This window comes from Pelophylax lessonae, assembly GCF_965119305.1.
Source record: "Pelophylax lessonae genome assembly, chromosome: 3".
NCBI classification, from domain to species: Eukaryota; Metazoa; Chordata; class Amphibia; order Anura; family Ranidae; genus Pelophylax; species Pelophylax lessonae.
This window is the reverse complement of record NC_138770.1, coordinates 77,321,110-77,347,958: the sequence shown is the minus strand read 5'-3', so window position 1 is coordinate 77,347,958 and position 26,849 is coordinate 77,321,110. Positions and strand designations below refer to the sequence as shown.

Genomic DNA, 26,849 nt, shown 5'->3' with positions numbered 1-26,849 from the left:
ATGGCCCACAATTATTTTTTCTGTCAATGCCTAATGTACCTCCAGCCACAGAATACAACATTCTTAGCTGTCAGGTAAACCCATGTGGACTAATTTTTGGGGCCTATACTGGCCGACACTTACTTCTGTAGCCTGTGATTGCCTAATGTACCTCCAGCCACAGAATACAACGTTCTTAGCTGTCAGGTAAACCCATGTGGGCTAATTTTTGGGGCCTGTACTGGCCGACACTTACTTTTTTATCCTGTGAATGCCTAATTTACCTGCATCCACAGAATACAACGTTCTTAGCTGTCAGCTAAACCCATGTGGACTAATTTTTGGGGCCTATACTGGCCAACACTTACTTCTGTATCCTGTGAATGCCTAATGTACCTTCAGCCACAGAATACAACGTTCTTAGCTGTCAGGTAAACCCATGTGGGCTGATTTTTGGGGCCTATACTGGCCGACACTTACTTCTGTATCCTGTGAATGCCTAATTTTTCAGTTTGGAATTGAAAATCAAAAGGTCTGTAAACGTTCCGCCAAATTGTGGAATGGATGTGGACCCATTTTACAGACGTGTGAATGGACTCTATATGTATTTGACATGTATTTACCGACTGCTGTCAGTTCTGGCTTATTTGGGAAAAAATAAATTTTTTTGCTGTAAAAATAATTTTTTTAGGGCAACGTTTCCAATACCAATACTTCTGTTATGACATTATCCATGTGGTGAGACTATTTGTGCACAGCTAGTAAGTGTTTTGTGGCTGCAAATATGACCTAAAGGTTTTTAAAGTTTGCCTCCCATTAAAGTCAATGGGGCCCGATGTGAACTTGCGGTTCGCGAACATTTGAGAAACTTTGTGGCTAACGTTCGCTAACCACCCTGGCCGATGTTCGTCCATTAGTACTTATCCGAGATTCTCTCCATGGCCTTCTTCAGCGCTCGTGGGCTTTGCCTTTTGATGTCACTTCAAGAGCACTGCAGGTCCTGCACTGATGTGCGGTGGTGGAATCTCTGCCACAGCTTTGTCTTCAGATTCCTCATAATGGTCTGTTTGGTCAAATTTTTGGCCCATCATAATGCCGGAGGAGGATTGTCTGTGGAAACAGTGTAGAGTGTGCAGACATGCTACAGGAGATGAACAGAGAGTGTGAGGACAAGATACAGGAAATGGTCAGAAAGTGTGCGAACATGATACAGGAGATGGTCAGAGAGTGTGCGGACATGATACAGGAGATGGTCAGAGAGTATGCGGACATGATACAGGAGATGGTCAGAAAGTGTTTGGACATGACATATGAGATGGTTAGAGAGTGTTTGGACATGATACATGACATGGACATGATACAGGAGATGGGGTTGGCGATTGTGGACAAGAGACGGTCAGAGACTTACGACACAGCTGATAGCACAGAGAGATAAGGAGGTGTACAGAGAAGATGGGGTGATAATCATCTTCAGTCCTGCCATGTCAGGTCAGTCCCTGGACTCCTCTGCTCACAGCCCAGTAGTTCCATTCACCAGTGTCTCGGAGGGCATGCCCCCCTTATTCAGGGCAGCAGTACCCACTAGTAGTACCAGCCAGTAGTACCTGCCAGCAGTACACACCAGCAATACCCGCCAGCAGTAGCAGCCAGCTGTACCCACCAGCAGTATCATCCAGCAGTACCAGCCCTGGAAGACAGCCAGCAGCAGCCACCAGCCATACCAGCCTGAGGGACAACATCAGCCAGAGATACCTCTAGGAATCCTGAGGAAGAAGTGTAGACTGAGGTCATTTGAGGTGCAGGTAAACCGCAGTGCATCCATGTGAAAGCAGCCTTAGGCCCCTTTCACACGATCGGTCTGATCTGGTCCGCCTGTTTGTGTTTCAGGTGGACCCAATCAGACCCTCCATTCACCTCTATAGAGTGGTAGGTGTAAACGGACATATCTCCAATCGGATCCACTTAAAAAAACAGAAGAGGATCCGTCCCCTCCTGTCTGGGCAGAATGGATCGGAGGACCCAAAGAGTAGAGCGGCCTGTCTCTGTGTCTGCTCTGCATATGCTGACCTGTCATCTACCCGCTCCACTCATTATGGCTTTTGACTAGTTACCAAGTCGCTAAAGTGGCGGTATATATACACTCTATATATATACACACTTTTTTTTATTTTTGAGGTGGGATCTTGGGTGAGTTCCCACACTTTTTTCCCATGACTTGACCCCTGGGCAGCATGATGTCATTGTGCATGCCCCCCTCCGCCCGAGCAGCGCATGCGCAGTTGGAAAGTTGGCCCGCGGCCATGTTTTTACTGATGGAAGCTGCGGCAGCCCAGGGGCAAAGCCAATTTTCCGCGATTCTTCCCGGGATATGGGTCTGAATTCTGTGAACGTCCCGGGAAAATTGGGACAGTTGGCAACTATGAGGGTGGCTCCTGCAAGTCAAAGCAACCATTGTATAGGCGGAGACTCCACACAGCGAACTTTCAGAGGCTGATTATGGTAAAGGAAGACATGAGAATACAGCTACATAGAATATAATATTACTTTCTCTCACTTCTCACTGACAGCCCCACTTTGTACAGCAGGTGACACGTGACCACCCCAATCACAGCAGCCAGGACACTCCCCGCCCTTCTCTCCTAGGACCCGCCCCTCACTCGCAGGAACCCAATCAAGCGCTGACGTCACACCGCCCTTATAAGGCGAGTGTGGGAGGCGGTAGAGGAATCGCAAGGAGGAGCTGGTGAGTTTTCATGGTGGGGGGCGGAGTCTCAGCGGGATGTCATCACACCTGCTGTTAGCGGGCGAGAAGTTTCTTTTTAGGTGGCGCTGATGTCCTTTGGCTGTCTTGTGTTTGTAGTGTGATCTCTCTACCGACCGGGATATCTGTCATCACTCTGCACCGGAGACTCCGACATGGCTTCCAACGGTACCGACACCTCCGATCTGACCGAGCAGAGCCCCGAGCAACAGGTGAGGAGCCCGGGGAACCCTCTGTTACATTGTATCCCCCGGACACCACTGTCTGCTGTGTATTCTATCATTCCAGGAGCGATCCTGTGTAACATTGTAACCAATCATCTGTATTGTGTATTCCAGGATCTGTCCCCTGGGGATAAGAATCATGTATGTGTTCATCCATTCCCATAGACAGATCCTCCAATACACATGACTGTTACAATGTTACACAGGAGCTGATATTTCTATATTGTTACAGTAATAGGATCTGTTCCCAGGAACTATGAATGTATGTAACATTGCAACCAATCATATCTATTGCAGGGTGACCTGTCCATTGGGGGTGCTGCCTCCCCCCCCCCCCCGTCCATGCGTCTGCCCCCCCCCCCCCCCCTAATCTCCATGCAGGGTGCTGGATGCATGGATGGATTCCTATGGTCGGGGTTTTTTTTTTTTTTTTTCTTTTTGAAGCACGTGATTAGAGCCAGAGGCTCCACTAGGCTTCAAAAAATAGGGTGGGCTCCGGGAGCAGAGCAGTGCGCCCTGAGCCCACCCAGTTGTGTGACAATAGCGAATGAATATTTTTTATTTTCACATGAATTCTCCTCCTGGCCAATCAGGAAGTGGGTCCTGAGACTCGTTTCCCAATTAGCCGAAAGAAGCCATGCCATTGGCCGAGGAGAGAGGAGACCGATGGGGAAGCTGCCGACTGCCCTCATGTCCAGGGTGAGTGAGCCGGCCACAAGGGAGGGGTGGTTGTGTATGGTGTGGTCCATCTGCTGCTCCCTCCCCTGGGCCATGGAGCACCAGCCGCCACTGCATTATTATATATTAGAGCAGTGGCCTCCAACTGTGGCACTTTATATGCATGTATGCTGCCTTTGTGGGTCCCCCATGATTTAAGGTACTATTCCTCCCACTGATGGGGCACTATTCCTCCCCCCCCCCCCCATGATTTAAGGTACTATTCCTCCCACTGATGGGGCACTTTCCCTCCCTCCCCTCCATGATTTAAAGCGGAGTTCCACCCTGGAATACTTTTTTTTTAATAAAAATACCCTGGGACAGTCAGGGCTAGTACATTCCACTATGACTAGCCTCTGATCTGTCCCGTGTTGCACTTACCTTTCAGGACGAATACTTGCCTTGAAAAAGTATTGTCCAGCGCTGCCATCTCAGGTGTGGGCAGCTTGAAGCCAGCGCGATCCTCTTCTGCGTCGTCTTCTTCGGTCCCACGATGCACTGCCCCGCCCCCGCCGTCACTTCCGGTGCACGCTCGTCATCCCTCCACAGCTTCTGGGCATGCAAAGCCAGGAAGTGACGACTCGCCGTGGCCGCCGAGGGGAGGAAGAAGGAAGTATATTTTCTTCTGTACGAGGTAAGTTTAAAAAAAAAAAAAAAAAAAAATTATCCATTTGTTTTTCAGGTGACCTGGAACGAGAAGATGGAGGAAAGTATCATTTTAGGGTGGAACTCCACTTTAAGGTACTATTCCTCCACCCCCCCCCCCCAATGGTTTAAGGTACTATTCCTCCCACTGATGGGGCACTATTCCCTCCCCCCCCCTCCATGATTTAAGGTACTATTCCTCCCACTGATGGGGCACTATTCCCTCCCCCCCCCCTCCATGATTTAAGGTACTATTCCTCCCACTGGTGGGGCACTATTCCCCCCCCCCTCCATGATTTAAGGTACTATTCCTCCCACTGATGGGGCACTATTTCCCCCCCCCCATGATTTAAGGTACTATTCCTCCCACTGATGGGGCAGTATTCCCCCCCCCCCCTCCATGATTTAAGGTACTATTCCTCCCACTGATGGGGCACTATTCCCCCCCTCCCCCCCTCCATGATTGAAGGTACTATTCCTCCCACTGATGGGGCACTATTCCCTCCCCCCCCTCCATGATTTAAGGTACTATTCCTCCCACTGATGGGCCACTATTCCCTCCCCCCCTCCATGATTTAAGGTACTATTCCTCCCACTGATGGGCCACTATTTCCCCCCCATGATTTAAGGTACTATTCCTCCCACTGATGGGGCACTATTCCCTCCCCCCTCCATGATTTAAGGTACTATTCCTCCCACTGATGGGGCACTATTCCCCCCCCCCTCCATGATTTAAGGTACTATTCCTCCCACTGATGGGGCACTATTTTCCCTGTCACAATCTGAGAAGTGTCCGTAATTTTAAGAATGTCATTGCCTTGGTAATGGATTCTTAAAGTGTTTAGTAAGAACTGCCTGAATTGATGGCAGTGTCTTGGTGCATACTGCCCTAAATTTGGTTTCCAACTGCCCTGTCAGCTGACAGGTTGTCAGGCTGCTGGCAGTCGGTCTGGACAGACACCTCCTGCAGCTAAAAGCCTGAGCTCCATGCATTGGGCCTAAACATCAGGGTGCATGGGACCTAAAGGGACATTGAGACAAATTGTATCCCCCCCCCCAAGAGAAATTGTCTTGGCTTATGTCTTGCGTTCCTGCTCTGGAACAACTGTTCTAGATTTCTCGTGTTTAGGTTCTGCCAAGGGGTGACACGCCCCCTAACGCTGATCTGTTTGGTGGAAGCCAGTGCTTCAGCATGGTCATGTGATTCACTGTCAGGGCTTTGAGCAGCAGCTTCTTTAGGGCTGCATCGACTCTTTATCCTTTTTTCAAGGCTTTAAAGTGGATCTAAAGGTCGGTTTTTACCTTAATGTATTCTATGCATCAAGGTAAACCTCTGGGAGCAGCTCCCCCCTTACACTCACACCTGATTTCCCCCCCCCCCATCTAAATCCAGCAATGTGCGAGAGTAGCCGCTCTCCTGGGTCTCTCCCTCATTGGCTCACACAGCAGTAGGAGCCATTGGCTGTGTGGGCAAACGGAAAGTCTATTGAGGTTTGTCTCTGCGAGTACCCCCAATTAGTAAGCTTGCTATGGGAGGGGGGGGGGGGGCACTAAGCAGGAGGAGCCAGTCCATTGGCAGGGAACCCAAAAATAGGATTGGGACTGCTCCTGTGCAAAAACCATTGCACAAAGCGGGTAAGTATAACATGTATGTTAAAAAAACAGCCTTTAGAATCTTTCAGGTAGGGAACTAGAAGGTACTTTAACCATGAGTTAAAGGTATGATGCACCTTGAACAGAAATCAGTGTTTTGATGGATGTAATGGGGTCAGTCCACCATGAGCTTCTATTGGTGGTTGGTGGATGCTGTAGAAATCCATGTAAACGCCTTGCTATCTGTATGTCCCAGCAGAAACCATCTGACTATTTGTACTCTCAACCTGTCTGAGCCAGTCGGCAGTAATTCCTACACAACTGCCACCCTGGTTCAGACCCAGTGCCTGGAAGGTGTCCAAAAGATGGCATCATACTGGTGAATCGATTTTCATATTGTGGGGGGAGGGGAGATGAGTTGAAAGGCATAGGGGGCAAGTAATACAATGTGTTTTTGGTGGTGCTTGTTTTGCTGAACCAGCCCATGGCTTCTTCTGTCCTAGGCACTCCCAACAGCCAGATCATCCTGCCATGGTATCTGGCTGTTTCTATCCACCTGAAGTCATGTTCCTGTTCCCCCTCCACCTTGTGTTCCACCTCCTATTGTGTGAAGGTGCCCATTTATACAGGTCATGGTATAGCTACTAGCTGGTCATTCAACTGGACTTCTATGTTGTCATACTTGTCCAAGCTGCTGCTTTAGTTCACAATATCCTCTCAGGTTTGGCCTTCATGTTTGACTTTGTAGGACAGGTGGGGTTATAGTAATACTGATATCTGATAACTGTAGGCAGGCCTGGCCAATGGCTCCGGGTGCCCCAGCAAAGCCAGTGAGACCCAGAAGTGAGGGGAGAAGAGCTGCAGACGTGCACAGCGCTGGCTTGAATGAGGGCTCAGGTATAAGAGGGGGCGAGAGGCCAAAATGCTTAAAGCGGAGTTCCGGCCACAAAATCGACATAATCGATTTTGTGGCCATCCGCTTGCTTTTCGTCACCTGAAAAGGAAATGGATAGTTGCGTTTTTTACTTGTTGTAGAAATATACTCTTTTCTTCACTTCCTCCCTTGTGCCGTCACTTCCAGTTTGCAATGATTCCTGGGAGCTGAACGTCATCGCTCCCAGGAATCAATGCGACGGCACCGACCCCGCTCGTCACTTCCGGTGCGGAGCCGCATTCCCTGCTAAACAGCTTCTGGGCATGCCCAGAAGCTGTGGAGGAATGCAGCGCCGCAAGTGACGAGCGGGGCAGGTGCATTCTGGGAGAAGAGGACACAGAAGAGGATCGTGCTGGCTTCAGCTGCCCACATCTGAGATGGCAGCGCTGGAGAAGAAATTTTTAAAGGTAAGTATTTCTTCTTGCAGGTAAGTGTGACCCAGGACAGTACAGACGCTATCCATTGTGGAATGTACTAACCCTGACTGTCCTGGGGGTATTTTTATTGAAAACATTTTTTCATGGCAGGAACTCCACTTTAAATCTTTTTACATTAATAATGTACAAAATGCATTCAGGTAAAATTTGGGCTTTAGCATCGCTCTTAAGTATTCCATGTGTGGATATTTTTACATTAGTCCAGCTTGTACCAGTGTATCTATGCATGCTCTATACCTGTGGGATCCATCTAGAGTTTGGATTCACTGTATTATGCATTGCTACTCCAGTGATCTCCACTTACTACTTGGCCCCATGCTGATTGGCTGCCCTTTATGTTAAGCCTAAATGCAAGTGAGCATAATGAAGGAATTCCTAGGCAGAGGTTGCATGGAACCTCTCAAAAAATGTAGATGGCTCCAGGCTCCATTTTTAACTGAACTTTTTTTTTTTTTTTTATGGTTTGTAGCCTCATCTCCATGACTCCAGTGTGATCTCATTGGCAGCTCAGGAGGTGGAAGGCCTGGATTTGATTTTAAGGGTGGTCAAATGTCTCCTTCTGGATCACAGGAGTGCACTTAAGCTGATTCTGGGTCCTGAAAGAGCAAGCTTATGTTGGAGCCACTCTAGGCTCTGGAAGGAACCTGACCATGTTCAGATCCACCCAGATGCCTGATCAGCAGCTGGCTCGGCCTTTCAGCATGTAGCTAGCTGTTCCCCTTCCTGGCACTCTGTAATTACTGGAGGGGCAGGGTGAATTGTCACTGCTCTGTTCTCCAACAGGGTCAGAACTGAACGATCAGCAGTCATGCAATTGCTCATTTCTTGGGCTTAGAGCTGGCAAGGGACAGCTGCAGAATTTTCCCATGCTGCAACATTGGTGTGAACTGTTTGCAAAACTTTTCTCTACAGTTCGCTTGTCTGTTCTGTAAATCTGCTTATTTAACTTTAAATTTTGCTCAAGGGTTACCACCTACTTGAGCACTTTCTTTAACAAAAAAAAACTTACCTGATTTGACTTTGGTTTTGTTGCTGGATTTGGATAGATCATGTAGTCTTTTTTTTTTTTTTTTTCTTTCTCTAGAATTTGGTGGAACGTGTTGCCAATATACCCCTAGTGAGCTCAGCCTGCAGTATGGTCAGTGGCGTATACACCTCTACAAAGGACAGTCATCCCTACATCCGCAGCGTGTGCGACGTCGCTGAGATGGGAGCAAAGACCTTAACTGGGGCTGCAGTCACTGGATCAAAGCCCATTGTAAGCAGGCTGGAGCCACAAAGTAAGTGGTGATTGCAATTGCATTGGTTATAGAAAGTAAACATTACTGGACACTTAATACAGCCAGCATAAAAAACTGAACCGAAAAATGTATAATATTAAACCCCAGTTCTTGCTATAACCTTCATGTGAATTGCATTTCATGCAAATAGGTGTGGTGCAATTTGAGCCCATTTATTCTGAATGGGTTCAAATCGCACTGCTTTGCTCTCGAAGTATAGGCATCTTTTTTTTATATTTGATAGTTGGGGCATTTGGTGTCCTGGGGGGGTGGCTTTTTTTTTTTTTTCTCTCTCCTGCTGGGTCTGGTTGTAGATCTTAAGGCCTTCATATTGGGGGTCCCTGACCACATGCATGTCGACCGCGCTGCCATCTTTAGTGTGGGCAATGGAAAATATTTTTCCCAAGTCCTCTTCCAGGACAGCTTAATTGAGATATAGGCTCCTCCCACCTAGCACATGAAACGCGATACATATTAGTTTAAATACAGGTGAGAGGCAGATTCCACACCTCCCCCCCCCCCCCCCCGACAGGGATCACTCAGAAGTGGGTGCGGTCAGGTTCCGTGCTGGGTGGCAGGAGTGGGGAGGGGGGGGGAAGAAAGAGGGAGGGACCCCCTCTCCCTTTAGTTTGTCTGGTGGGGCCTTACCCGGTCCTCAGATGCAGAGTTCCAGCGGTGCCTGTTCGGGTGCTCGTCCCAGGTCTCCTGTGGTGTGTAAACCAGGAGATGGGGAGGCTCCGGCCTGGCATTGTCTTCCACCCTCATGGGAGGAAGCGGGAATCCGAAGCGGAGGGTTCGGATGGGGAATCCACCAGAACCTCTAGCTACAAACTGACCCTGGAAGAGGTGGGGGCCTTCTGGGGGCTATCCACACTTCATTGGGAATTCAGGAGGAAAAGACCTTGTCCCTCAATGATCAGATGTATGTGGGTTTAGGCAAACCTAGTTTTCCCAGTACATGAGGTCCTGATAAATGCTGTTAAGGAAGAATGGTGGGATCCAGAAAGAGCCTTTCTCTTCCAGGGCTCTAAAGGTTTCCTTTTTCCAACTTTGTGGTCTGGAACAAGTCACCAAAACTGGACGCAGCTTTTTCTCGGGTCTCTAGACATACAGACCTAGCCTTTGAGGATATGGGTTTGCTTCCTGATCCCATGGACAAAAGAGCAGACTCCATGAAAAAAGCGCGGGACTCATCCTTGGGGAAATCTTAAACCGGAATTTTCAAGCCCTTCCTCGCAGAATGCTCATTACCATTACCAAAATGCAGGAAAAAGGCCTCGGCCATACACTCCTCCCTCAAAGCTGAAGGTAACACTGAGGGAGGTAGGAGGGGGGTTTTACACCCACGTCTTTGTGGTACAAAAACCTCGGGCAGTTAGACTGCTCTTGAAACTAAAGCCCCTGAATCATTCAGTTGTTAACAAAGTTCAGGATGGATTCGATCTATTCAATAACTATTCCCCCCCCCCCCCCCCAATTATCATGGCCTTAATGGGACCTCAGACGCCTAACTGCACATTCCCATTGCAGAAAAGGGCCTAAAATTCCTAATGTTGGCAATTTCAGGCCCTCCCATTCGGGCTAACCTCTTACCCACCCCCTGCATGTTTATCAAGGTCATGGCAGAGACCTTGGCATTCATGCACCTTCAAGGTTTGTCAGTCATCGCTTACCTAGATGACCTGCTGCTGTTTGCTCCTTCTCAGGAATAGTTGTACAGGGATTTCCAAAAGGCAAGGCGTGTTTTGGAAAGCCTAGGATGGTGGCTGAATTTAGAAAAATCCACCCTAGTGCCGACACAAAGGATCGTGTTCCTAGGCTACGAGGAGACTCCACTATTCAAAAGGTCTTTATGCCTCTCAACAAACAAAAATAGAGTGGTGGGCCTGTTGCAAAACAATCAAGCAATCTCAGTAAGACAAGCCATGTCGACACTGCGGTTGCTTACAGCCGCTATCCCAGCAGTACAGTGGGCGGGTCTACATTTCCGTCCCCTACAGCTGTTAATCCTAGAGGCCTGGGACCACACTCGGGGCTCTCTCGATTTTGTTAATTCACATCCCAGCACAGGTGAAAAGATTGCTGTGGTGGTGTGAAGGCCTCAAATCTATCTCAGGGCCTCCCATGGGTCCAGACAGCTTACAGCATTGTTGCCACGGATGCTTCCAGCATTGTCACCATGGATGCAAGTGGCACAGGCTGGGGGGCCCATCTGGGGGTCCAAGATAGTGCATGGGTCTTGGGGGGCCCAAAGAGGCGAAGCAATCCTCAAACTGGAGGGAACAGAGCAGCAGAACTGGCCCAGAGCTTTCCCGGGGGAGTTACCGGCACACAGAATCCAGGTCCATTTGGACAACTTCACGGTAGTGACTTGTGTCAACCGACAAGGGGAACGAGGAGCAGTGCCCTGTGGGTGTTGGCAGAGAGGATCCTTCAGTGGCCGAAGCCCAGGTTCTCTCCCTTTTCAGCTGTTCACCTCAGAGTTGAACCAGTTGGCAGACTTCCTCAGCAGAAGAACCGTAAAGGAGGGCGACTGGACTCTAAATCAGGAGGTTTTCAGTTGGGTAACCCAAAAATGGGGAATACAAAGCGTTGATCTTTGCCTCTCAGCAAAACTGTCGCCTTTTCCCTGAGCAGATGGGACGGAGCTCTTGGAGTAGACGCCCTCGCACAAACATGGCTCTTTCCCAAATGTTATGCGTTCCCTCTGCCGGCACTGATATCGCAGTCCTGAGAATTTCAGGAGAAAATACTACTGATTCTCATAGCACCACACTGGCCGAGGAGACCATGGTTCTCGGTCCTAAATTCTAGCAGTGGATTCTACCAGTTTGGGAGGATGTTCTCGATCAGGGCCCAGTACTATGTCCACAGGCGCAACTTTGGAACCTTGCAGCCTGGCTTCTAAGGAAGAACTATTAAGTAAAGGATTTTCAGACCAACTGGTGACAACTTTGCTAAAAAGAAGGAAATGCGTAAAAAGCAGAAAGAAGGAAATGGGGAGCATTTACCGAATAACTGGGAATAAGCTTTGGTGCGCAAGAAGCTCCTTAGATGTAGGTAGCCCAGAGACAGTACTCCAATTTCTGCAAGAGGGGGCAAACAAGGGTCTAGCTGTCAGCACCCTGAAACGCTAAGTTTTGGCTATTGTCGTCTTGGAGACATCTTTGGCAAAGGATCCCTGTGTTATTTGGTTCTTTAGAGCCTTAAACATGCAAAGACCGGCAGGAAATCTCCCCTTTCCTATGTGGTATTAATCTGTGGTCTTACAGGCTCTCCTGAAAGAACCATTTGAACCTATAGCATCTTGTACGGTGAAATTTTTAACCCTGAAGGGTTTTTTTGGTTTTTTTTTTTTCTCAGTGGCAATCCCTACCGCCAGAAGGGTTAGCTCGAAGCCCTTTACTGTTAATGCGATCCGAAAATATCTGCAGAAAGTGCTCTATTTTTAAAATTGATCCGGCTTTTCCTAAAGTGGTCTCACAAAAGTTTCATAGAGACCAGGAAATGGGTTAACTTTTGTTCAAATCCGGTGAAGGAACAGGAAGTAAACTTCAATAGGTTGGACATTGGATGTTTTCTTCAATACATAGCCATCACAAAGAGTTAAGGAAATCAAATTCTTTTGCTGGCACGAATAAGGGTGCTAAAGCATCTAGACGTTCATTAGCCAGATGGCTAAAGCCCCGTACACACACGCAGATTGTCGTCATACAAATGTTCGTCTTTTCTCCCCGGGATGTCGATGTCTGTTGAAAAGTGCAAGGACAGCACAAGAATTTTGTCTGCAGACTTCAGCTGACTGCAGAAGTGATGTCATGTAATGGTTAACTTTCCCTGTTGTTTTTTTTATTTTCTGAGCATGCCCAGTCTTGCAAATCTGCGGTCTGTCGGCTGATTTCTGTACTGACAGGCGAACAATCGTCCGTTCTGGTGTCTGCAGACAAAAATTTTCATGTCTGCAAGAAAGACTCTTGTCCGCGGATTGTGTGCAGACATCTGTCGGAGGCACCATACTAACACGCATACAATCGGCAGATCTTTCGTCCGACGTTTGTATGATGACGATCTGCGTGTGTACGGGGCTTTAGACTAGCCATTAGTCAGCCCTATAGTTTTTCTGGGAAGGAGGTGCCTATCAAGGCACATTCCACTAGAGCTATGGCAGCTTCTCAGGTGGAAAGAGCTGGGGCTACCCTGGAGCAGATCTGTCGGGCAGCAACCTGGTTATACAACTGTTACCAAGCACTACAGACTGGACCTACTGTACACTAAAGATCAGGCCTTTGGGCGAAAGGTCCTTCAGGTGGTTGTCCCACCCTAAGAGTAAGTACTCGCTTATCCTCAAGGTGCCTGTCCTGAAAGACAATAAGGGAAAAATAGTTACTTATGGGTAATGTGTTTTTCCAGTAGTCTTTCAGGACAGCACCGTTACACACCCAAAGGTTTAGGTTCTCTCAAAGGTGCCTGTCCTGAAAAGACTACTGGAAAAGACATTACCCGTAAGTAACTTATTTTTCTACTCGCTGGATGAGTTGATCAAGGGTCTGACTGGTGGGGAAAGAGTACTCTTCCTCAATCCTCTGAGCAGTAAAGGAAGGCCCCTGCTTAGTACAGGGTGCTTTACTTTCGTAGACTTTTTTTTTTTTTTTTTTTTCTCGTGCCTCTGGGTTGCAAGGAAAAGGTTCTGGTTCAGAGCTTCTGGAGGGACTAGGAAGCACTGGGGCAAGCCCAAGACCAGTCAGCCCGGTTCTGCGGACAAGTGCTCTTCAGCATGAAGGGGCGCCCTCACCTGCTTCTGGGGTGGGGGGGGGCATCTGCACTTTCAGGAACCCTGGACTTCCTTCATTCAAGACAAATGGGTTCACAAACTGATTTTATTCTGGGTACAAGATTGAATTTTGGTCCCGGCCGGTGGACAGGTTTTTTCACCTGTCTCCGGATCGTTTGAAAGATCCCTGGGAGGCTGTGCAGGATCTCCTGGCTCAAGGAGTGGTTGTGCTGGTTCCTCTGCAGGAATGCTTTCAAGGTTTCTATTCAAACCTGTTCAGTGCCCAGAGTGCAAGGTGCATCCAATCCTGGATCTCAAGGCTCTTAACCACTTTGTGTGGGTGCAGAAGTTTTGAACGGAGTCCATTCGGTCGGTGGTGACATCTTTGAATCTGGGTTTTATGGCCTCCATTGATGTCAAAGATGCATATTTGTATGTTCTCCCCCCCCCCCCCCCCCCATATTCCAGGGACATCAAATCTCCACTTTGCGGTGACAGAGGAGCACTTGTGGGGTTAACCTTGGTCCCGCTTCCAGAGGTTTTTACCAAGGTCCTGGCCCCAGTGCTGGCCTTGTTACGTCAGGAGGAATTGCATTTTGGGATAGCTGGATGATCTCCTGTTGTGAGCAGACTCATTTGGATCTTTGGGAACATATCAATTACAGTTCAGACCCTTCAGGAATTCAGAGGGAAGATAAAGTTAAAAACTGCTGACTCCATCTGTATGGGTCACACCTGGGGCTGACTCTTGCCTCTGCCCTGGCTAGCGTTTTTTCTTCCCTTTGGAAAAGCTTCAGAAGTTGCAAAGGGTGATCAGGTTGCTGCTGGAAACCGATCGGTCTTCCCTACAGACTTGCATGAGGGCCCTGGGTCTGATATTATCAACCTTTGAGGCGGTCCTGTGTTTTTTTTTTTTTTTTTCCCTCACTCGAGACCTCTGCAAAAAAGTTCTTGCAAAATGGGAACAGGGACCCTCGGTCGTTGGGACCAGAAGATTTGTTTGAGCCATCTCACAAGGTCAGCTCTATCCTGGTGGATCCAGTCACCAGCTTTGTCGGGGGAAAGTCCTTCCTGCCACTGTTCTGGACGGTGATCACCAGACACCAGCCTGTCGGGCTGGGGTTGAGTGCTTGGGAAGCTGTGCCCAGGGGACTTGGTAAACAGTCTTCCTTGCTGATCAATATTCTGGAGCTCAGAGCGATCAAGCCTTGCCTGTTCCACTGGACGAGTCAGCTACATGGGTCTCCGGTTCAGATACAATCGGACAATGCCACAGCCATGGCTTACATCAATCAAGGGGGCACCAAGAGTGTTCTGGCGGCCATGGAGGTGGCTGAGATTCTGGTTTGGGCAGAAGTTCATGTTCTGGCTCTTTCCGCAGTCCACACTCCAGGCGTGGAGAATTGGCAGGCAGATTACCCGAGTCAGGTGTTGGATCAAGGGGAATGGTCCCTTCATCCGGAATTTTAATCTCCTGTGTCCAGTGGGGACTCCAGAGGTGGATCTGTTGCGTCTCACTAAACGGGGAAAGTTCAGATGTGTTTGTGGCCAGGTCTCGGGATCCTCTGGCCGACTCCAGGCGCTTTGGTTCTTTTGGAGCCAGTGTTGGCTGATCTATACCTTTCCTCTGCTCGTACTCCTGCCGAGGTTTGTTCAAGGGGTGGCTGAAGGCATTTTGGTCATTCCAGTGGCACCAGACTGGCCCCGGCAGTCTTGGTATGCAGACTTGCTGTCTCAGGGACCGATCTTCCATCCTGCTTTACAGTCGCTGACTTAACAGTGTGGCTATTGAAAGCAAGGTGTTAAGGGATAGCCCTTTGACTCGGGGATTCCTATACTTTTGAAGGCCAGGAAGATCTATCATCGCAAGTGGAAATTGTACATTTTCATGGTGTGAATCGCTGCAGCTGCACCTTTGCTATAGCTAGGGTTTTGGCTTAAGGGGTTGAGCAGCGATTGGCTTTGGGCACTATCAAGGGCCAAGTGTCTGCCTTGGCTATTCACTTCCAACATCTGTCTGCTACTGATGGCTTGATTCGCACCTTTGTTCAGGGGCCTCGTCATCTGGCTTCTCCGAGGAGATCCCTGTTGCCTTTTCTGTTCTTTAAAAGCCTCCCTTTTAGAATATTAGGGAGATTTCTCTGCTTTTCTTACCGAAGGTTGCCTTTCTGGTGTTTGTTACTTCTGCTTGCAAGAGTGTCTGTGTTGGTGGCGCTGTCCTGTCTGCCTTATTTGGTGGTCCAGAGATAAAGTGGTACTCTGACCTAATCTGACTTTTCCTTAGGTGCCTGTGTTGGCTTCATCTCAATTAAGACATTGTGTTGGCTGCCTTATGTCCTAGGCCTAAGCATCCCAAGGAAATTGCCTTGCACTCTGGATGTGGTTCAGTCCTTAGTAGTGAAAGTTAAAGCAGCGACTTGGTCGTCTGTGCACTAACAAAATTCTACAAGGTTGATTTGTTGGCATCTTCATATGCTTCCTTTTGGCCGCAAGGTTTTGCAGGCTGCAGTTTCGTAAGAGAATCTTTATTTCTCTTTAGGGTTTTTTTTTTCTCCTGAGTTAGCTCCTGTTGCTCTGAGCTTCATGTTACCCAGTTTAGCCTTTGGAGTTTACATTACGATCTGGTTGCGTTCTTCCCACCCCCCCCCCCCCATGCCTATACTGTTTTGGGACATCCCAATGGGATAAGTATGAAAGCTGCGCCTGTCAATGAATGATACAAATCCAGTTCTCTAAGAACTTAACCGTAAAATCCTTTTCTAAAGTCCATTGAAAAGACGCAGCACCCGCCCCTCTGATATAGGGATGGGTTTTTGTATCTCGCTGCTTACAACAAACTGGTTTGCTGGAGCAGAGGGTGTGGTGTTATGCCTATGGGGACAGCCCCATGGGTGAATGGTTTTGTTTTCCGTTTAGTTAGAACAAGAACTATTTTTTTTTTTTTTTTTTTTTTTCCTTGGGTATCAATTTGCTTGGCATAACATTTTTACATAACATGTCATGCTTCAAAATTGCACAACAAACCTTGGTACTTAAAACTCCATATGCAATGCTTTAACAATTTCATGGGTTACCAGTTAGAGTTGGGAGGTCTTTGCTCTTGCTCTAACAATTGCAGCGATGCCTCATGTGTGGTTTGAACACTTGCATATGCTTCTGCTTCTGCGCACAAGCTTGGCGGGGTGCTTTAATTTTTTTTTCTTGCCTTATTTTTACACTAACAATACAATAGTGAAGCTGCAATCATCCAATACATAGAACAGTAGGTCAATAAATGGTGTATGTATTACACAGGTATAGTAGGATTGTGGTGATATACACGAAGTAATAGACTTCAATGCTGTAAACAGGGTCTCCTTATGTGGTGCTTTTGCAAATATTATAATGTGACTGCAGTGCCAGTCCTACAATATTTAGGTGACGCTAATGGATGAAGTAAAACTAGAGTGATATTAACCAATTTATCATAAAACAAGATGGTACAGGTGCTGTAGATAAAATCAGAGTAAGGTCTCCTCTTTTTTTTTTTTTTTTTTTTTTTGTATTTATCCACCTTTGCTGTCACCCAGTCAGTTCTGGATCACTGGTATCCTACTACAGTTTTTATAGTAGCACTAGCAAGCACCTTACTTGGAGGGTAAAATTATCCAATTGGAACACTAGTTCTGGTGACCTAGGTGTCCCCAAGGGCTTTCCTTTCAGGAATCTGCCCCCACTTTCTGTTTGGTTATGGAACATGGAGTGAAGAAATCCTTGTAGTGAGACACAGCAAAAATACAGGGGTTATAACCTTTCCTTGCTCTATCCAAAAGATTTGGGGGGGTTGCCTAATCTGCATCTAGTAAGATGAATCTCTACCACAATCTGCCAATGAAATCTGCCACTTGTGTAATTCAGGGTTCTGCTCCTTTGTCAGAGTAGCAGCAATGCCAGACCTCAAGCCTTTAGAACCCCATATTAAGTGTTGTGACTTATGTAGGGCTCAAAGAAAGCGGGTCGCCAGTTCTGCATGGATTGATATACTGTATTAACTTATTTCAGTTGCAGCCGCTAACGACCTGGCTTGCAAAGGTCTGGATAAACTGGAATCCTCTCTACCTATTCTCCAGCAACCAGCTAAAAAGGTAAGTGCCAACTACATAGTGGTTTGAAATGCTCTTACAAACTTTTCGTTGGTGGTCACCTGACTTGGATCTGCCAAATGAATCTTAATGTATCCTCTGCATAAAGGTAAACCTTTTCGTTTATCAGAACTCCCAGGCCTCCAATTATACTTGCCTGGGCCGATCTCGATCCAGCAGTGTGAGTGCTCTTGGCTTTGTTCTTCGTTACTGGTCTGAAAGCAGTGGGAGTCTTTGGCTCTCGCTGCTGTCAGTCAAAATCGGACAAGAGTGGGGCAGAGCTGCCCTGTCAATGGATGCAGATGGGGCGGCTTGAGAGGTAGATTGCCTATGGTACTTTTTCTGCATTTGTGTAGCAATTACAGAAACCAACAGCAGTGTGTAGGCACCTACAGGTGTTGGTTATAAGGTGGGTGTATGTAAAGGTAGTGTTGGGGGGGGTTGCATAGTTTTGATTGAGCAAATTTGACATATTGGGTAATTTTAAAAGGGGTCCTGTTTGTAAATTATAGTCGGGACTTACTTTAAGCTTGGCAAGTGTGAACTTGCAGAATAAGTCCAACACTAAAATCCCGGCATCTACAGACATCAACAATCTTAACACTATCTGTGAAGAAGAAATCTGTATACATAACTTTTTTTGCCGATTACCCGATCCCACACTGAGATGTCAGTGGGTGCAGAGGACATCAGAAGCCCCTCAGATGGCTAAGTGTACTATAATAACCCTGTTACACCCATTTGTTTAAAATATCCAATAAGTGTTTTTTTTTTTTTTTTTTATGAACTGTTTATGGCACTCATTACATTTCATAACTCATTAAATTTCATAATAGTCAAAACATTTGTCACTTCATGTAACACTGACTCCCATCACTCTCCCACTCTGCAGCTTCCCAAAGGTGGGTATGAGTGGATTGCTTTGTGTGGTTCCAGATGTACTTCTTGCAGCAGTTCCTTGCATGCTAGATTGGGGGGCAACAGTCCTGCTACTGCATTTCTTGCAGCAGTGGTGTGTATGAAATCTTTGTTGCATGATAAACCTTAGACTTTAATTTTCTGATTGATCAGCTCTTTTCTGAACCCTGAGCTGATTAGTAAATCTTCTGCAAGAGGGCATGTTCTAATTCACTGAAATGAGTGGGGGCTGATTGACACAAGTAAACCAACTTTGCATAGTCTCACTTGTCAAGCCACAGCAAGAAAACCTACAGTGGGCGAAACAAAATAAGACTTGTTCCTAACATAGTCACGGCTGGGAAATATGCAGTTGTGTAAGAATATAAAGTCAGAGCAAACAGAATGTGATCTGCCACCTTGCATGTCTAGTTGCCTCCATCCTTAAATATGTACATGAACAAAGCCCAAGATGTGGAACTTTAAATGAGGTCAACTAGACAAATACATTTTATTGTATGAATCACATGTACAACCTATAAGGACACACAGAAGGGACATGTAGCAGGTTATATAATTCATATTAAATAGGAATAAATACAATTTTACAAGAATACAAAGTGTTGGTTCTACCAAAGCCAAGGGGGAGCCTACAGTGGGATGAACAAAATAGTCTTGGTCCTGCCAAGACACCTGAATACTTTGACCATTTGAGTGACCTTTTTTCTTCCCCCCTGCAGGTGGTATCTGATGCCAAGTCTCTGGTGACAGGAGCGCGTGATGCAGTTGTTGGTGCAGTTACAGGCACTGTGACAGGTGCTCGGGATACTGTAACTGGTGTGGTGTCTGGTGCTGTGTCCGGTGTCATGGGCCTGGCAACAGGAGCCATTCAGGGCAGCATCAATGCCACTCGATCTGCAGTTCCCAAAGTTATGGAGTCTCATGTGGGACAGTTTGTGACCAGCGGTGTGGACACTGTTTTGGGGAAAACTGAGGAATGGGTTGATCACTACCTTCCCATGACAGATGAAGAACTATGTAAGTAGCTAAAGCAGCCATATGTAATAGTTGGGTTGTAGTTAGTAAAACTCCACAAACTAAGAGGTTGTGTTGCAATGGTCATGTGCTGCTTCTCCCTTCCTGTCCACTCAGAAGGGTCAAGCCCTTTAAGTGATAGTGAATTGCCAGAGGTCTGTGTATCAGAGCTTTGTGCCTTTAGCACTGACAGAAATGTAAGTTCTCTGGGAGATTTTAACTACTTCCACCTTGCACGAGTTTAATCTTTTTGCAGTTTATTGAACCCAAAACCAAAGATGTTGCTGCTCAACAATCATTAGAGATGGTGTCTGCATTTGTTTTTCTTATGGGTTTTTTCCCTCTCCAGCTGGTGGTTTGGCCAGTAACACCACCTGGCATGTCCCCACTCTGGATGAAGGGCACCTTGGACAGCAGCTTTGTCAGTTGGAGGGTGTAAATGTACTAGAGCAGGTTTAAATAGGCTAACAAAATTAAAGCTAAACGCCAGCTAATATGTACAAGCAGTTACAGCGAGCAGGTGGTTTACTTTTGGGTGGGGGGGGGGGTGTTAACATCCGATTGTAAGAACCCCTGTCAGTGGTCCCTGTAAATGGATACAACTGTAGAAGTTTGTGGGTTTTTTTGTTTTTCCAGACTTACTGGCCAGATCACCAGGTGAATAGTCACAAAACCAATGCAGCCATCGCATCTAAAATGGTATGCCGCAATGTTTGCTTTTGGGTTTAATGCCCCATCTCTAGACTGAAAACTGAGAGATCAAGCACTGATCACTCTGCTGTCCTCAGTCTGCAGAGACTGCCAGTCACCACTCTCTGCCCCTCCAGCACTCACTAGAGCGCTGAGCCCTGGAAGGGACCGGGTGGCTGGTTTAGGATCTTAGTGGATCACTAAGAGGCTGAGCTGTTGGTCCAGGCTTCTAGGCAGATCTTAACCATATGGTCTGGATCTTAGTGCCTGGACCAGCTCTGTCTGCTGATAATGGGTCACAGGAGTGCAAAACCAACTAAACTCCTTTTGATCCATCGTAGTAGAGCCAGTCTCTTGGAACACCATGTGTACCATTTTAGGCAATGCTTTAGAACATATAGTAATGGGGGTCATAAACTGACCTAGTCTAGGTTGTAAAAAGCATACTAGACTAAAGACTTAGTCCAGGTCTGTCATTCACCCACGCTAGCCAAGTAACGGGTACACTTTATGGGAGGCATGGTAAAGCAGTTCGTACTTGACACAGTTGATCCAACCAGAAACCCATCATGCTCATAGCATCTGTAATGAGCCAACAAGGTGGCTGCACCAAAATCCCGAGTAGTGTTTGCCCTGCCCAGTTCTCCCTTGCTGAACTACAGAAAACTTTAATCTTTTATGAAGAGTGGGCGAGGGAAGTATCCTGGGTCCAGGGTTATTTAAGCAGACCTTCCCTTTTAGTAAAATTCCCATCAGCTTCAGCATGCACCTCTACAGGAGGACAAAACCTTTTCAAAATGGTGGTGTGGGAGCACACTGGCTGCAGAGAAGCAGTGTGGATTTAAGCAAGCGTACAATGTGTTGTCAGTTCTTGCAGGCGAAAGGGGGTTCTCTTTAAAGGGATGAATCTTAAATCTGCATATATTGCAGCGGTGTACTATGTAGGGGTTTTGCCCCCTGACCTTCACATTTCTATAGCTATAGAGGTTTAATGAGGATGTTTTAGACCAGTAATGAGGATGTTTTAGACCAGTGTTTCTCAACTCCGGTCCTCAGGGCACACTAGCAGGCCATATTTTAGGTATTACCTTGGGGAGATGCAGACTAGAATACTGCAATCACTGAGCAGCAAATATCACTTGTGATGTATTTCAGTTTTCTTGCAAATCTGGCCTTTTAGTGTGCCCTGAGGACCGGAGTTGAGAAACACTGTTTTAGACTATGTAAATACTTAATGGGCATAGTCCTGGGCACAGGTTCACTTGAGTGTTCATGACTGGGATAAGAGCTCTTTACCAAATCTTGAGGCCAACATTACAAATATTCAAAGACTATTCTTGACACTATAAAACATCTTGTTACCTGGCTGAAGGCAAACACTTGAGATTTGAGAGCTTGTTTCCTGTTGAGTTATGTAAATGTTTGTACTGTACTGTAATGTATTGTCGGAATTTTTTATTTTTTTTTATACAGCCCAGCTTGCATCCACTGTGGAGGGTTTTGAGGTTGCACCATTGCAGCAGCAAAGAGATCAGCAGACTTACTATGTGCGCCTGGGCTCCTTGTCTTCACGAATTCGTCACCGTGCTGTAAGAATATTTAATAATATCTCACGCTCGTACTTCCATTATGTCAGAATATTTATACTGCTCTGAATATAACAGTGTCTATTTGTGTCAATAAGCAAAGATCTGTGAAGGAGAATCTCCACTTATTTCCACAAATCAATATGTAGCAAATTCTTTTTAATTTTTTCTTTTTAAAAGCATATACTAATCTTAGTAAGTACAGTCTACAGTATGGAATATATAAAAATATTTATTCACAATATATGATCAAACAAGAAATGACACAAATAACTCTACAGAAAATACTAACTTCAAACAATCAATGCAATGTGATGTTTAGCTCAATAATGAAAGTGAAACTAAGTGAAAGCAAGATTACCATTTCTCCAGGTATAGCATAAACCATAAGTGTTCTATATAAACGGACCACAATTGTCTGCGAATTGCATAGCCGAAAGTCGTTTCACTGCAGATGGAGCGAGAATAAGCCATGCAAAACGGAAGACTAAATTCGCAATAATGCGCTAAATCTGATATTAATAAAAATGTATAAACAAATCAGCTTTTTAGATAAAAATCTACTATGGTTTATACGGCTGGGATTGTAATCTTATTACCCTTAAATATGCAATATAAAACATATAAGGAAAGAAATAAACAAACAATATTGAATAAAATCAAATAACACAGCAAGGCATATTTACCACACTTAAGATGGCTGCTAGCTTCAAATGGTCGTTACCAGAATCCTAAGATGGACGCCTTTCTTAAGATGGTGGACAGTGAGGGAGGAGTTTCTTTTGACGTCCCTCAAAGTTTCAGATGAATGATGGAGCAAGATGGGAGTATGTCTGGATGAGTCTATAAATGGGATGTAGTAGTGTGTGATGTATGTGTATTGTATGTTGGGCAATGTAATGTGTCCTGTCTCACATCTGGGTTCTCTCTTTTTTTGTTATTGAACAAAGGACTATTAAAATTACCATAAGTTAAACCCAGAGGGAGGAACATTATCCCCATTGGTTGGGATAGTCTATACCTTAAGTGGTGAGGTCATAGTCAAACCTCTCCTAATTAACCCAATACTTGTATAACAAAATTAAAGGATGATTTCTCTATGTTCAAGACTAACTATAAAACACAACATAAAACTTTGTCCATACACTCAGTACATACATAAATGTCCATCTAATCTCCATCATTCACCCTGGCAAGTGATGCCATTTCAATAATATTTATATAATATAATATTTCTATATTGGGAAATATCTAAATTACCCCAAGACTGCATTTGGTATTTCGTCCAAAGAGGGCAGTATTGTACCGTTCATTAGATTTTGTGTTTAAAATAATTAGAACAAATCCTTATCTGATGACCTTATTGACCTCTTGCTAGTGAAAGTCCATTAATTATTTGAATTCTGTCAGACATTTGGACTTGGATTGGAAGATCTATTACTTAGTCTATTCTAAAGCAATTCTTATATAAACACTCCTACCACATGCCTTTAAAATGAAGTAATTTAAGTGGAATTACTTTTACCTAAGTAAGATTTGTTATTTAGCAAGAATATAAACCTAACATATGGTAGACAAACCATTTCTAAATATATATGTATATGCCTTACATAATGACATAATTATGGCTAATATCTTCTCACACACAATGTATCTTAAAAATATATGTTCTAAATGAACCTATTCATCTTTAGAATACAGACAATTAAGGGGATATCACCCCCCCCTTACATCTGGTATAGCGTCAGGCTGACTGAGTCTTATCTGATAGAGATGTCAATGTATCACCTTATTTACGATCTTAAAAGAAATACAAAGACCTCTGTTGAAATTCTACTCTCTTGTAAGACCTTTTGCAAGAGGACATATATGAACTTTCCTTCACCTTCAAACAAAATGGAAACTATGTTGTTCAGAATCTATATGAGACTGAATATACATGGCTCTTTAAATCCATTTTTATAATCCCGACAGCGCATACCAGCACTCATTGGGCAAGGTGAGGAGCGCCCAAATGAGCACTGCAGAGGTTCTGTCACAACTGCACCAAACTTTTGATCTGGTAGGAGTTATTGTACATTAATGCGTGTGAACTGTCCAGCACAATTGAAAGTAGTCATTGTCTGCTTTTTGTCCCCTCCTCACATTATTTCAAGGTGGAGTCTTTCAATCAGAGTGTTCAGGGACGAAAAGAGAAGCTGCACCAGCTATGGGTTGATTGGAGCAAACAGCAGCCAAAAGCAGAAACCTCTGCTGCTGGTTAAAATGGATGTGGGGATCAGGTAATGGATTATGAGAAATGTGGTCTGTATTAGATTTATGAATGTGGTAAATTTGATTCCTTCCAAATACTAATGTACATCTCAATTGAATAAAAATACCTTTTTCATAAAACCAAAAAGCCAGCACCACTTAATTTTCCTTTAATATGAAAACCAACTAAGTTAAAAATTGTGAGGCCACATCACCCAAGCGGCTGTGACTCCTCCCCTGGCCAGATATTGGAATAGTCAGCTAAGAGTTTACAGGAAGTACAATGGACTTGTATGTATTATGTAGTGATTGCCCCGATTCAGAATATGGCTTTTGGTATAGAGGACATAAGCGCAATGACTGTGGTAACAGATCGCCTGACAGCAGCAGAGTCATTGGTTCAAATCCTAACCATGGCACTACCTGCCTGGAATTTGCATGTTCTGCCTGTGTTGGTTTACTCCAGATATAAAGTCTGCTGGTAGGTTAATTGGCCCTAGTATGTGAGTTGGGGAGCCTTATATATTGTACATTCACATCAGTCCCTTACTGAGCTTGCAGACTATGCATTAATATTTGTGCCACATTGTTGGTGCTATAGAAGTCCCTGTAATGGAGGAATGCCAATTGCCCTCTTGATAGTTTAAAGTGTGAAGAATACAACCATGATCCCCCAGCTTCCATCTTGGAGTACCATGCATCCATTTATTGTACATGGGGAGTGGTGTTCCCAGGTTTTCCATTCACAGTACCTATGGCTCTCTGCATGTGTGGTTGAACTTGGGTAAAACATGGTTCATGTAAATTCCTCCCAGGCATAGGAGAAAGTGTCCATAAATATTACGTTGTGTATTCAAGACAATTTGCACATCAAAAGTACGTGCATGCATATAGACCAGGGGTATTGAATTAAAATTCATGGAGGTCCGATTAGCAAAATTTTCTTCCAGCAGAGGTCCAGATTGCATTTTTGCGTGATGACTCGGATTCTTTACATCACAGCCCAGGTGTGCAGGCACGACAGCCCATTCATTTGAATGGGCTGTTGTGTCTGTGTTTTCTGCTGGGAAAAGGCCCTGGCACCTTTTTAAAAACGCTGTCGCATTGAAACTGCATGGCGCGTATGTACCATGCAATTTCCATGTGTGGGAAACCGCACCTTGTATTTCATTGCATTTAAGAGTCAATTGTACCCTGCACGTTTTCTGTGCAGCTGCTTATCCCCCTTTACATCACCACTGTCCCCCCCCCCCCCACACACAACACTGTCCCCCTTCACATCACCACTGTCCCCCCCCCCACACACACAGCACTGTCCCCCTTCACATCACCACCACCCCCACACACAAAGCACTGTCCCCTTCATATATTCCCCCCAACAGCACTGTCCCTCTTGCATATCCCCCCAACAGCACTGTCTCTCTTTACATCACCCCCCCCACACACACACCACTGCCCCCTTATATCACCCCCACAGACCTGCCCCTTTGCATCACCCTCACACACATACACAGCACTGCCCTGTTAACACACACCCCCATAGCACTGCCCCCCTTTACATCAACACAGACCACTACCCTCTTAACATATCACCCCCACAGCATTGCTCCCCTTTACATGAAACACCACACTACCCCCCCCCTGCACATGACCCCTGCTCCCCAATCAAACTTCACAGCCCTGTCCTCCCTTCACTCTCCTACCTTACACAGAGCGGAGAGCAGGAGGCGGGACAATCTCGAGGAAGACAGAGGAACAGCAGCGCTGCATGCATAGAGGCAGCCGACTGTGTGCCTCCCAGCAGCCAATCGCCTCCCAGCAGCCAATCGCCTCCCAGCAGCCAATCACCTTCCGCCTCCCAGCAGCCAATCACCTCCAGCCTGAAATGCTAATTCAGGCAGCTGCCTTCCTCCATTCAATGCCGGTCCCGCCCCCAGTCTCAGTCCCGCCTCCTGCCATCCGCCCTGCTCTGCTAATGACAGCAGCAGAGACAGGGAAGAAATCCAGCAGCTGATGGCGGCGGTCCTGATGGAGCAGCAGCGCGGGCCGGAGACGGCCCGCGGGCCGCCATTTAGTGATGCCCGATATAGACCATCTTTAATGACTATTGCATTTTGGGGGGTTGTCTGCACCAGAATTGGTGATTTCTGCAAATCACCCTTCAACTTGCAAACCGTTTTTTTTCAGGGCGTCAATAACTTGATACTCTGCAATCGGTTTGCATGAGTGGGTTGCGATTTTGATGCAGTGTGGAATCCGCAGTAAATTTGCACCAATTCTAGTGTAAACCGGAGCTAATACAACAGAAGCGCAATGAACCAGTGTGAAGACCTACATAGAATATTTTTCTTAACCTTCATATTTTAAGTGCATGACTTTAAGTCAAACTATATAGCTATATAATACTGTTATCTTTCAGTTTTTGGCCAAGTGCATTTTTATTTTTTGGCACTGCAATTTCCATTTTGGTGCACCTTCTAACTTGTCTTTTCTGTCCCACTGGACATTTCTGCTGTCATAAGACTTTACATTGTGAGTAATAGACTTGTCTTCTACAGGCACTTGACTCCAGAGTACTCGGCATGACCCAAATGATGACTAAACAGCTTCAGACCACATGCTTCACCTTAATATCTGGGGCACAAGGGCTTCAAGCCAACATCCAGGAGCGCATGCAGCACCTGCGACAGAACGTACAAGAACTGCACACCTCATTTGCCTCCGATCGCTCACTTGGTGATCTTTCGGCTGGAATTCTGGCACAGAGCCGTGCAAAAGCCACTCAGGTTCATGAACACGTCAATGAGCTTTTCAGCTATGTAATGGCAAACACCCCGTTGACTTGGGTGGCGGGACCATTTGCCCCTCAGATTGTTGAGCGTCCAGAAACTCCAGAAGACCTCAAAGAATAAGTGACTGGATGCTC

At 46.0% G+C, this 26,849-nt stretch overlaps 1 pseudogene across 1 annotated transcript; it reads left to right on the top strand.

Annotated features, from left to right (window-relative positions):
• The first annotated feature begins 2,865 nt into the window (after positions 1-2,865).
• Positions 2,866-26,849, top strand: LOC309551092 (perilipin-3-like; annotated as a pseudogene). Its single transcript has 8 exons — positions 2,866-2,952; positions 8,375-8,570; positions 17,383-17,465; positions 19,100-19,397; positions 21,558-21,672; positions 23,648-23,732; positions 23,827-23,952; positions 26,482-26,849. The product of its transcript is annotated as a perilipin-3-like (transcript).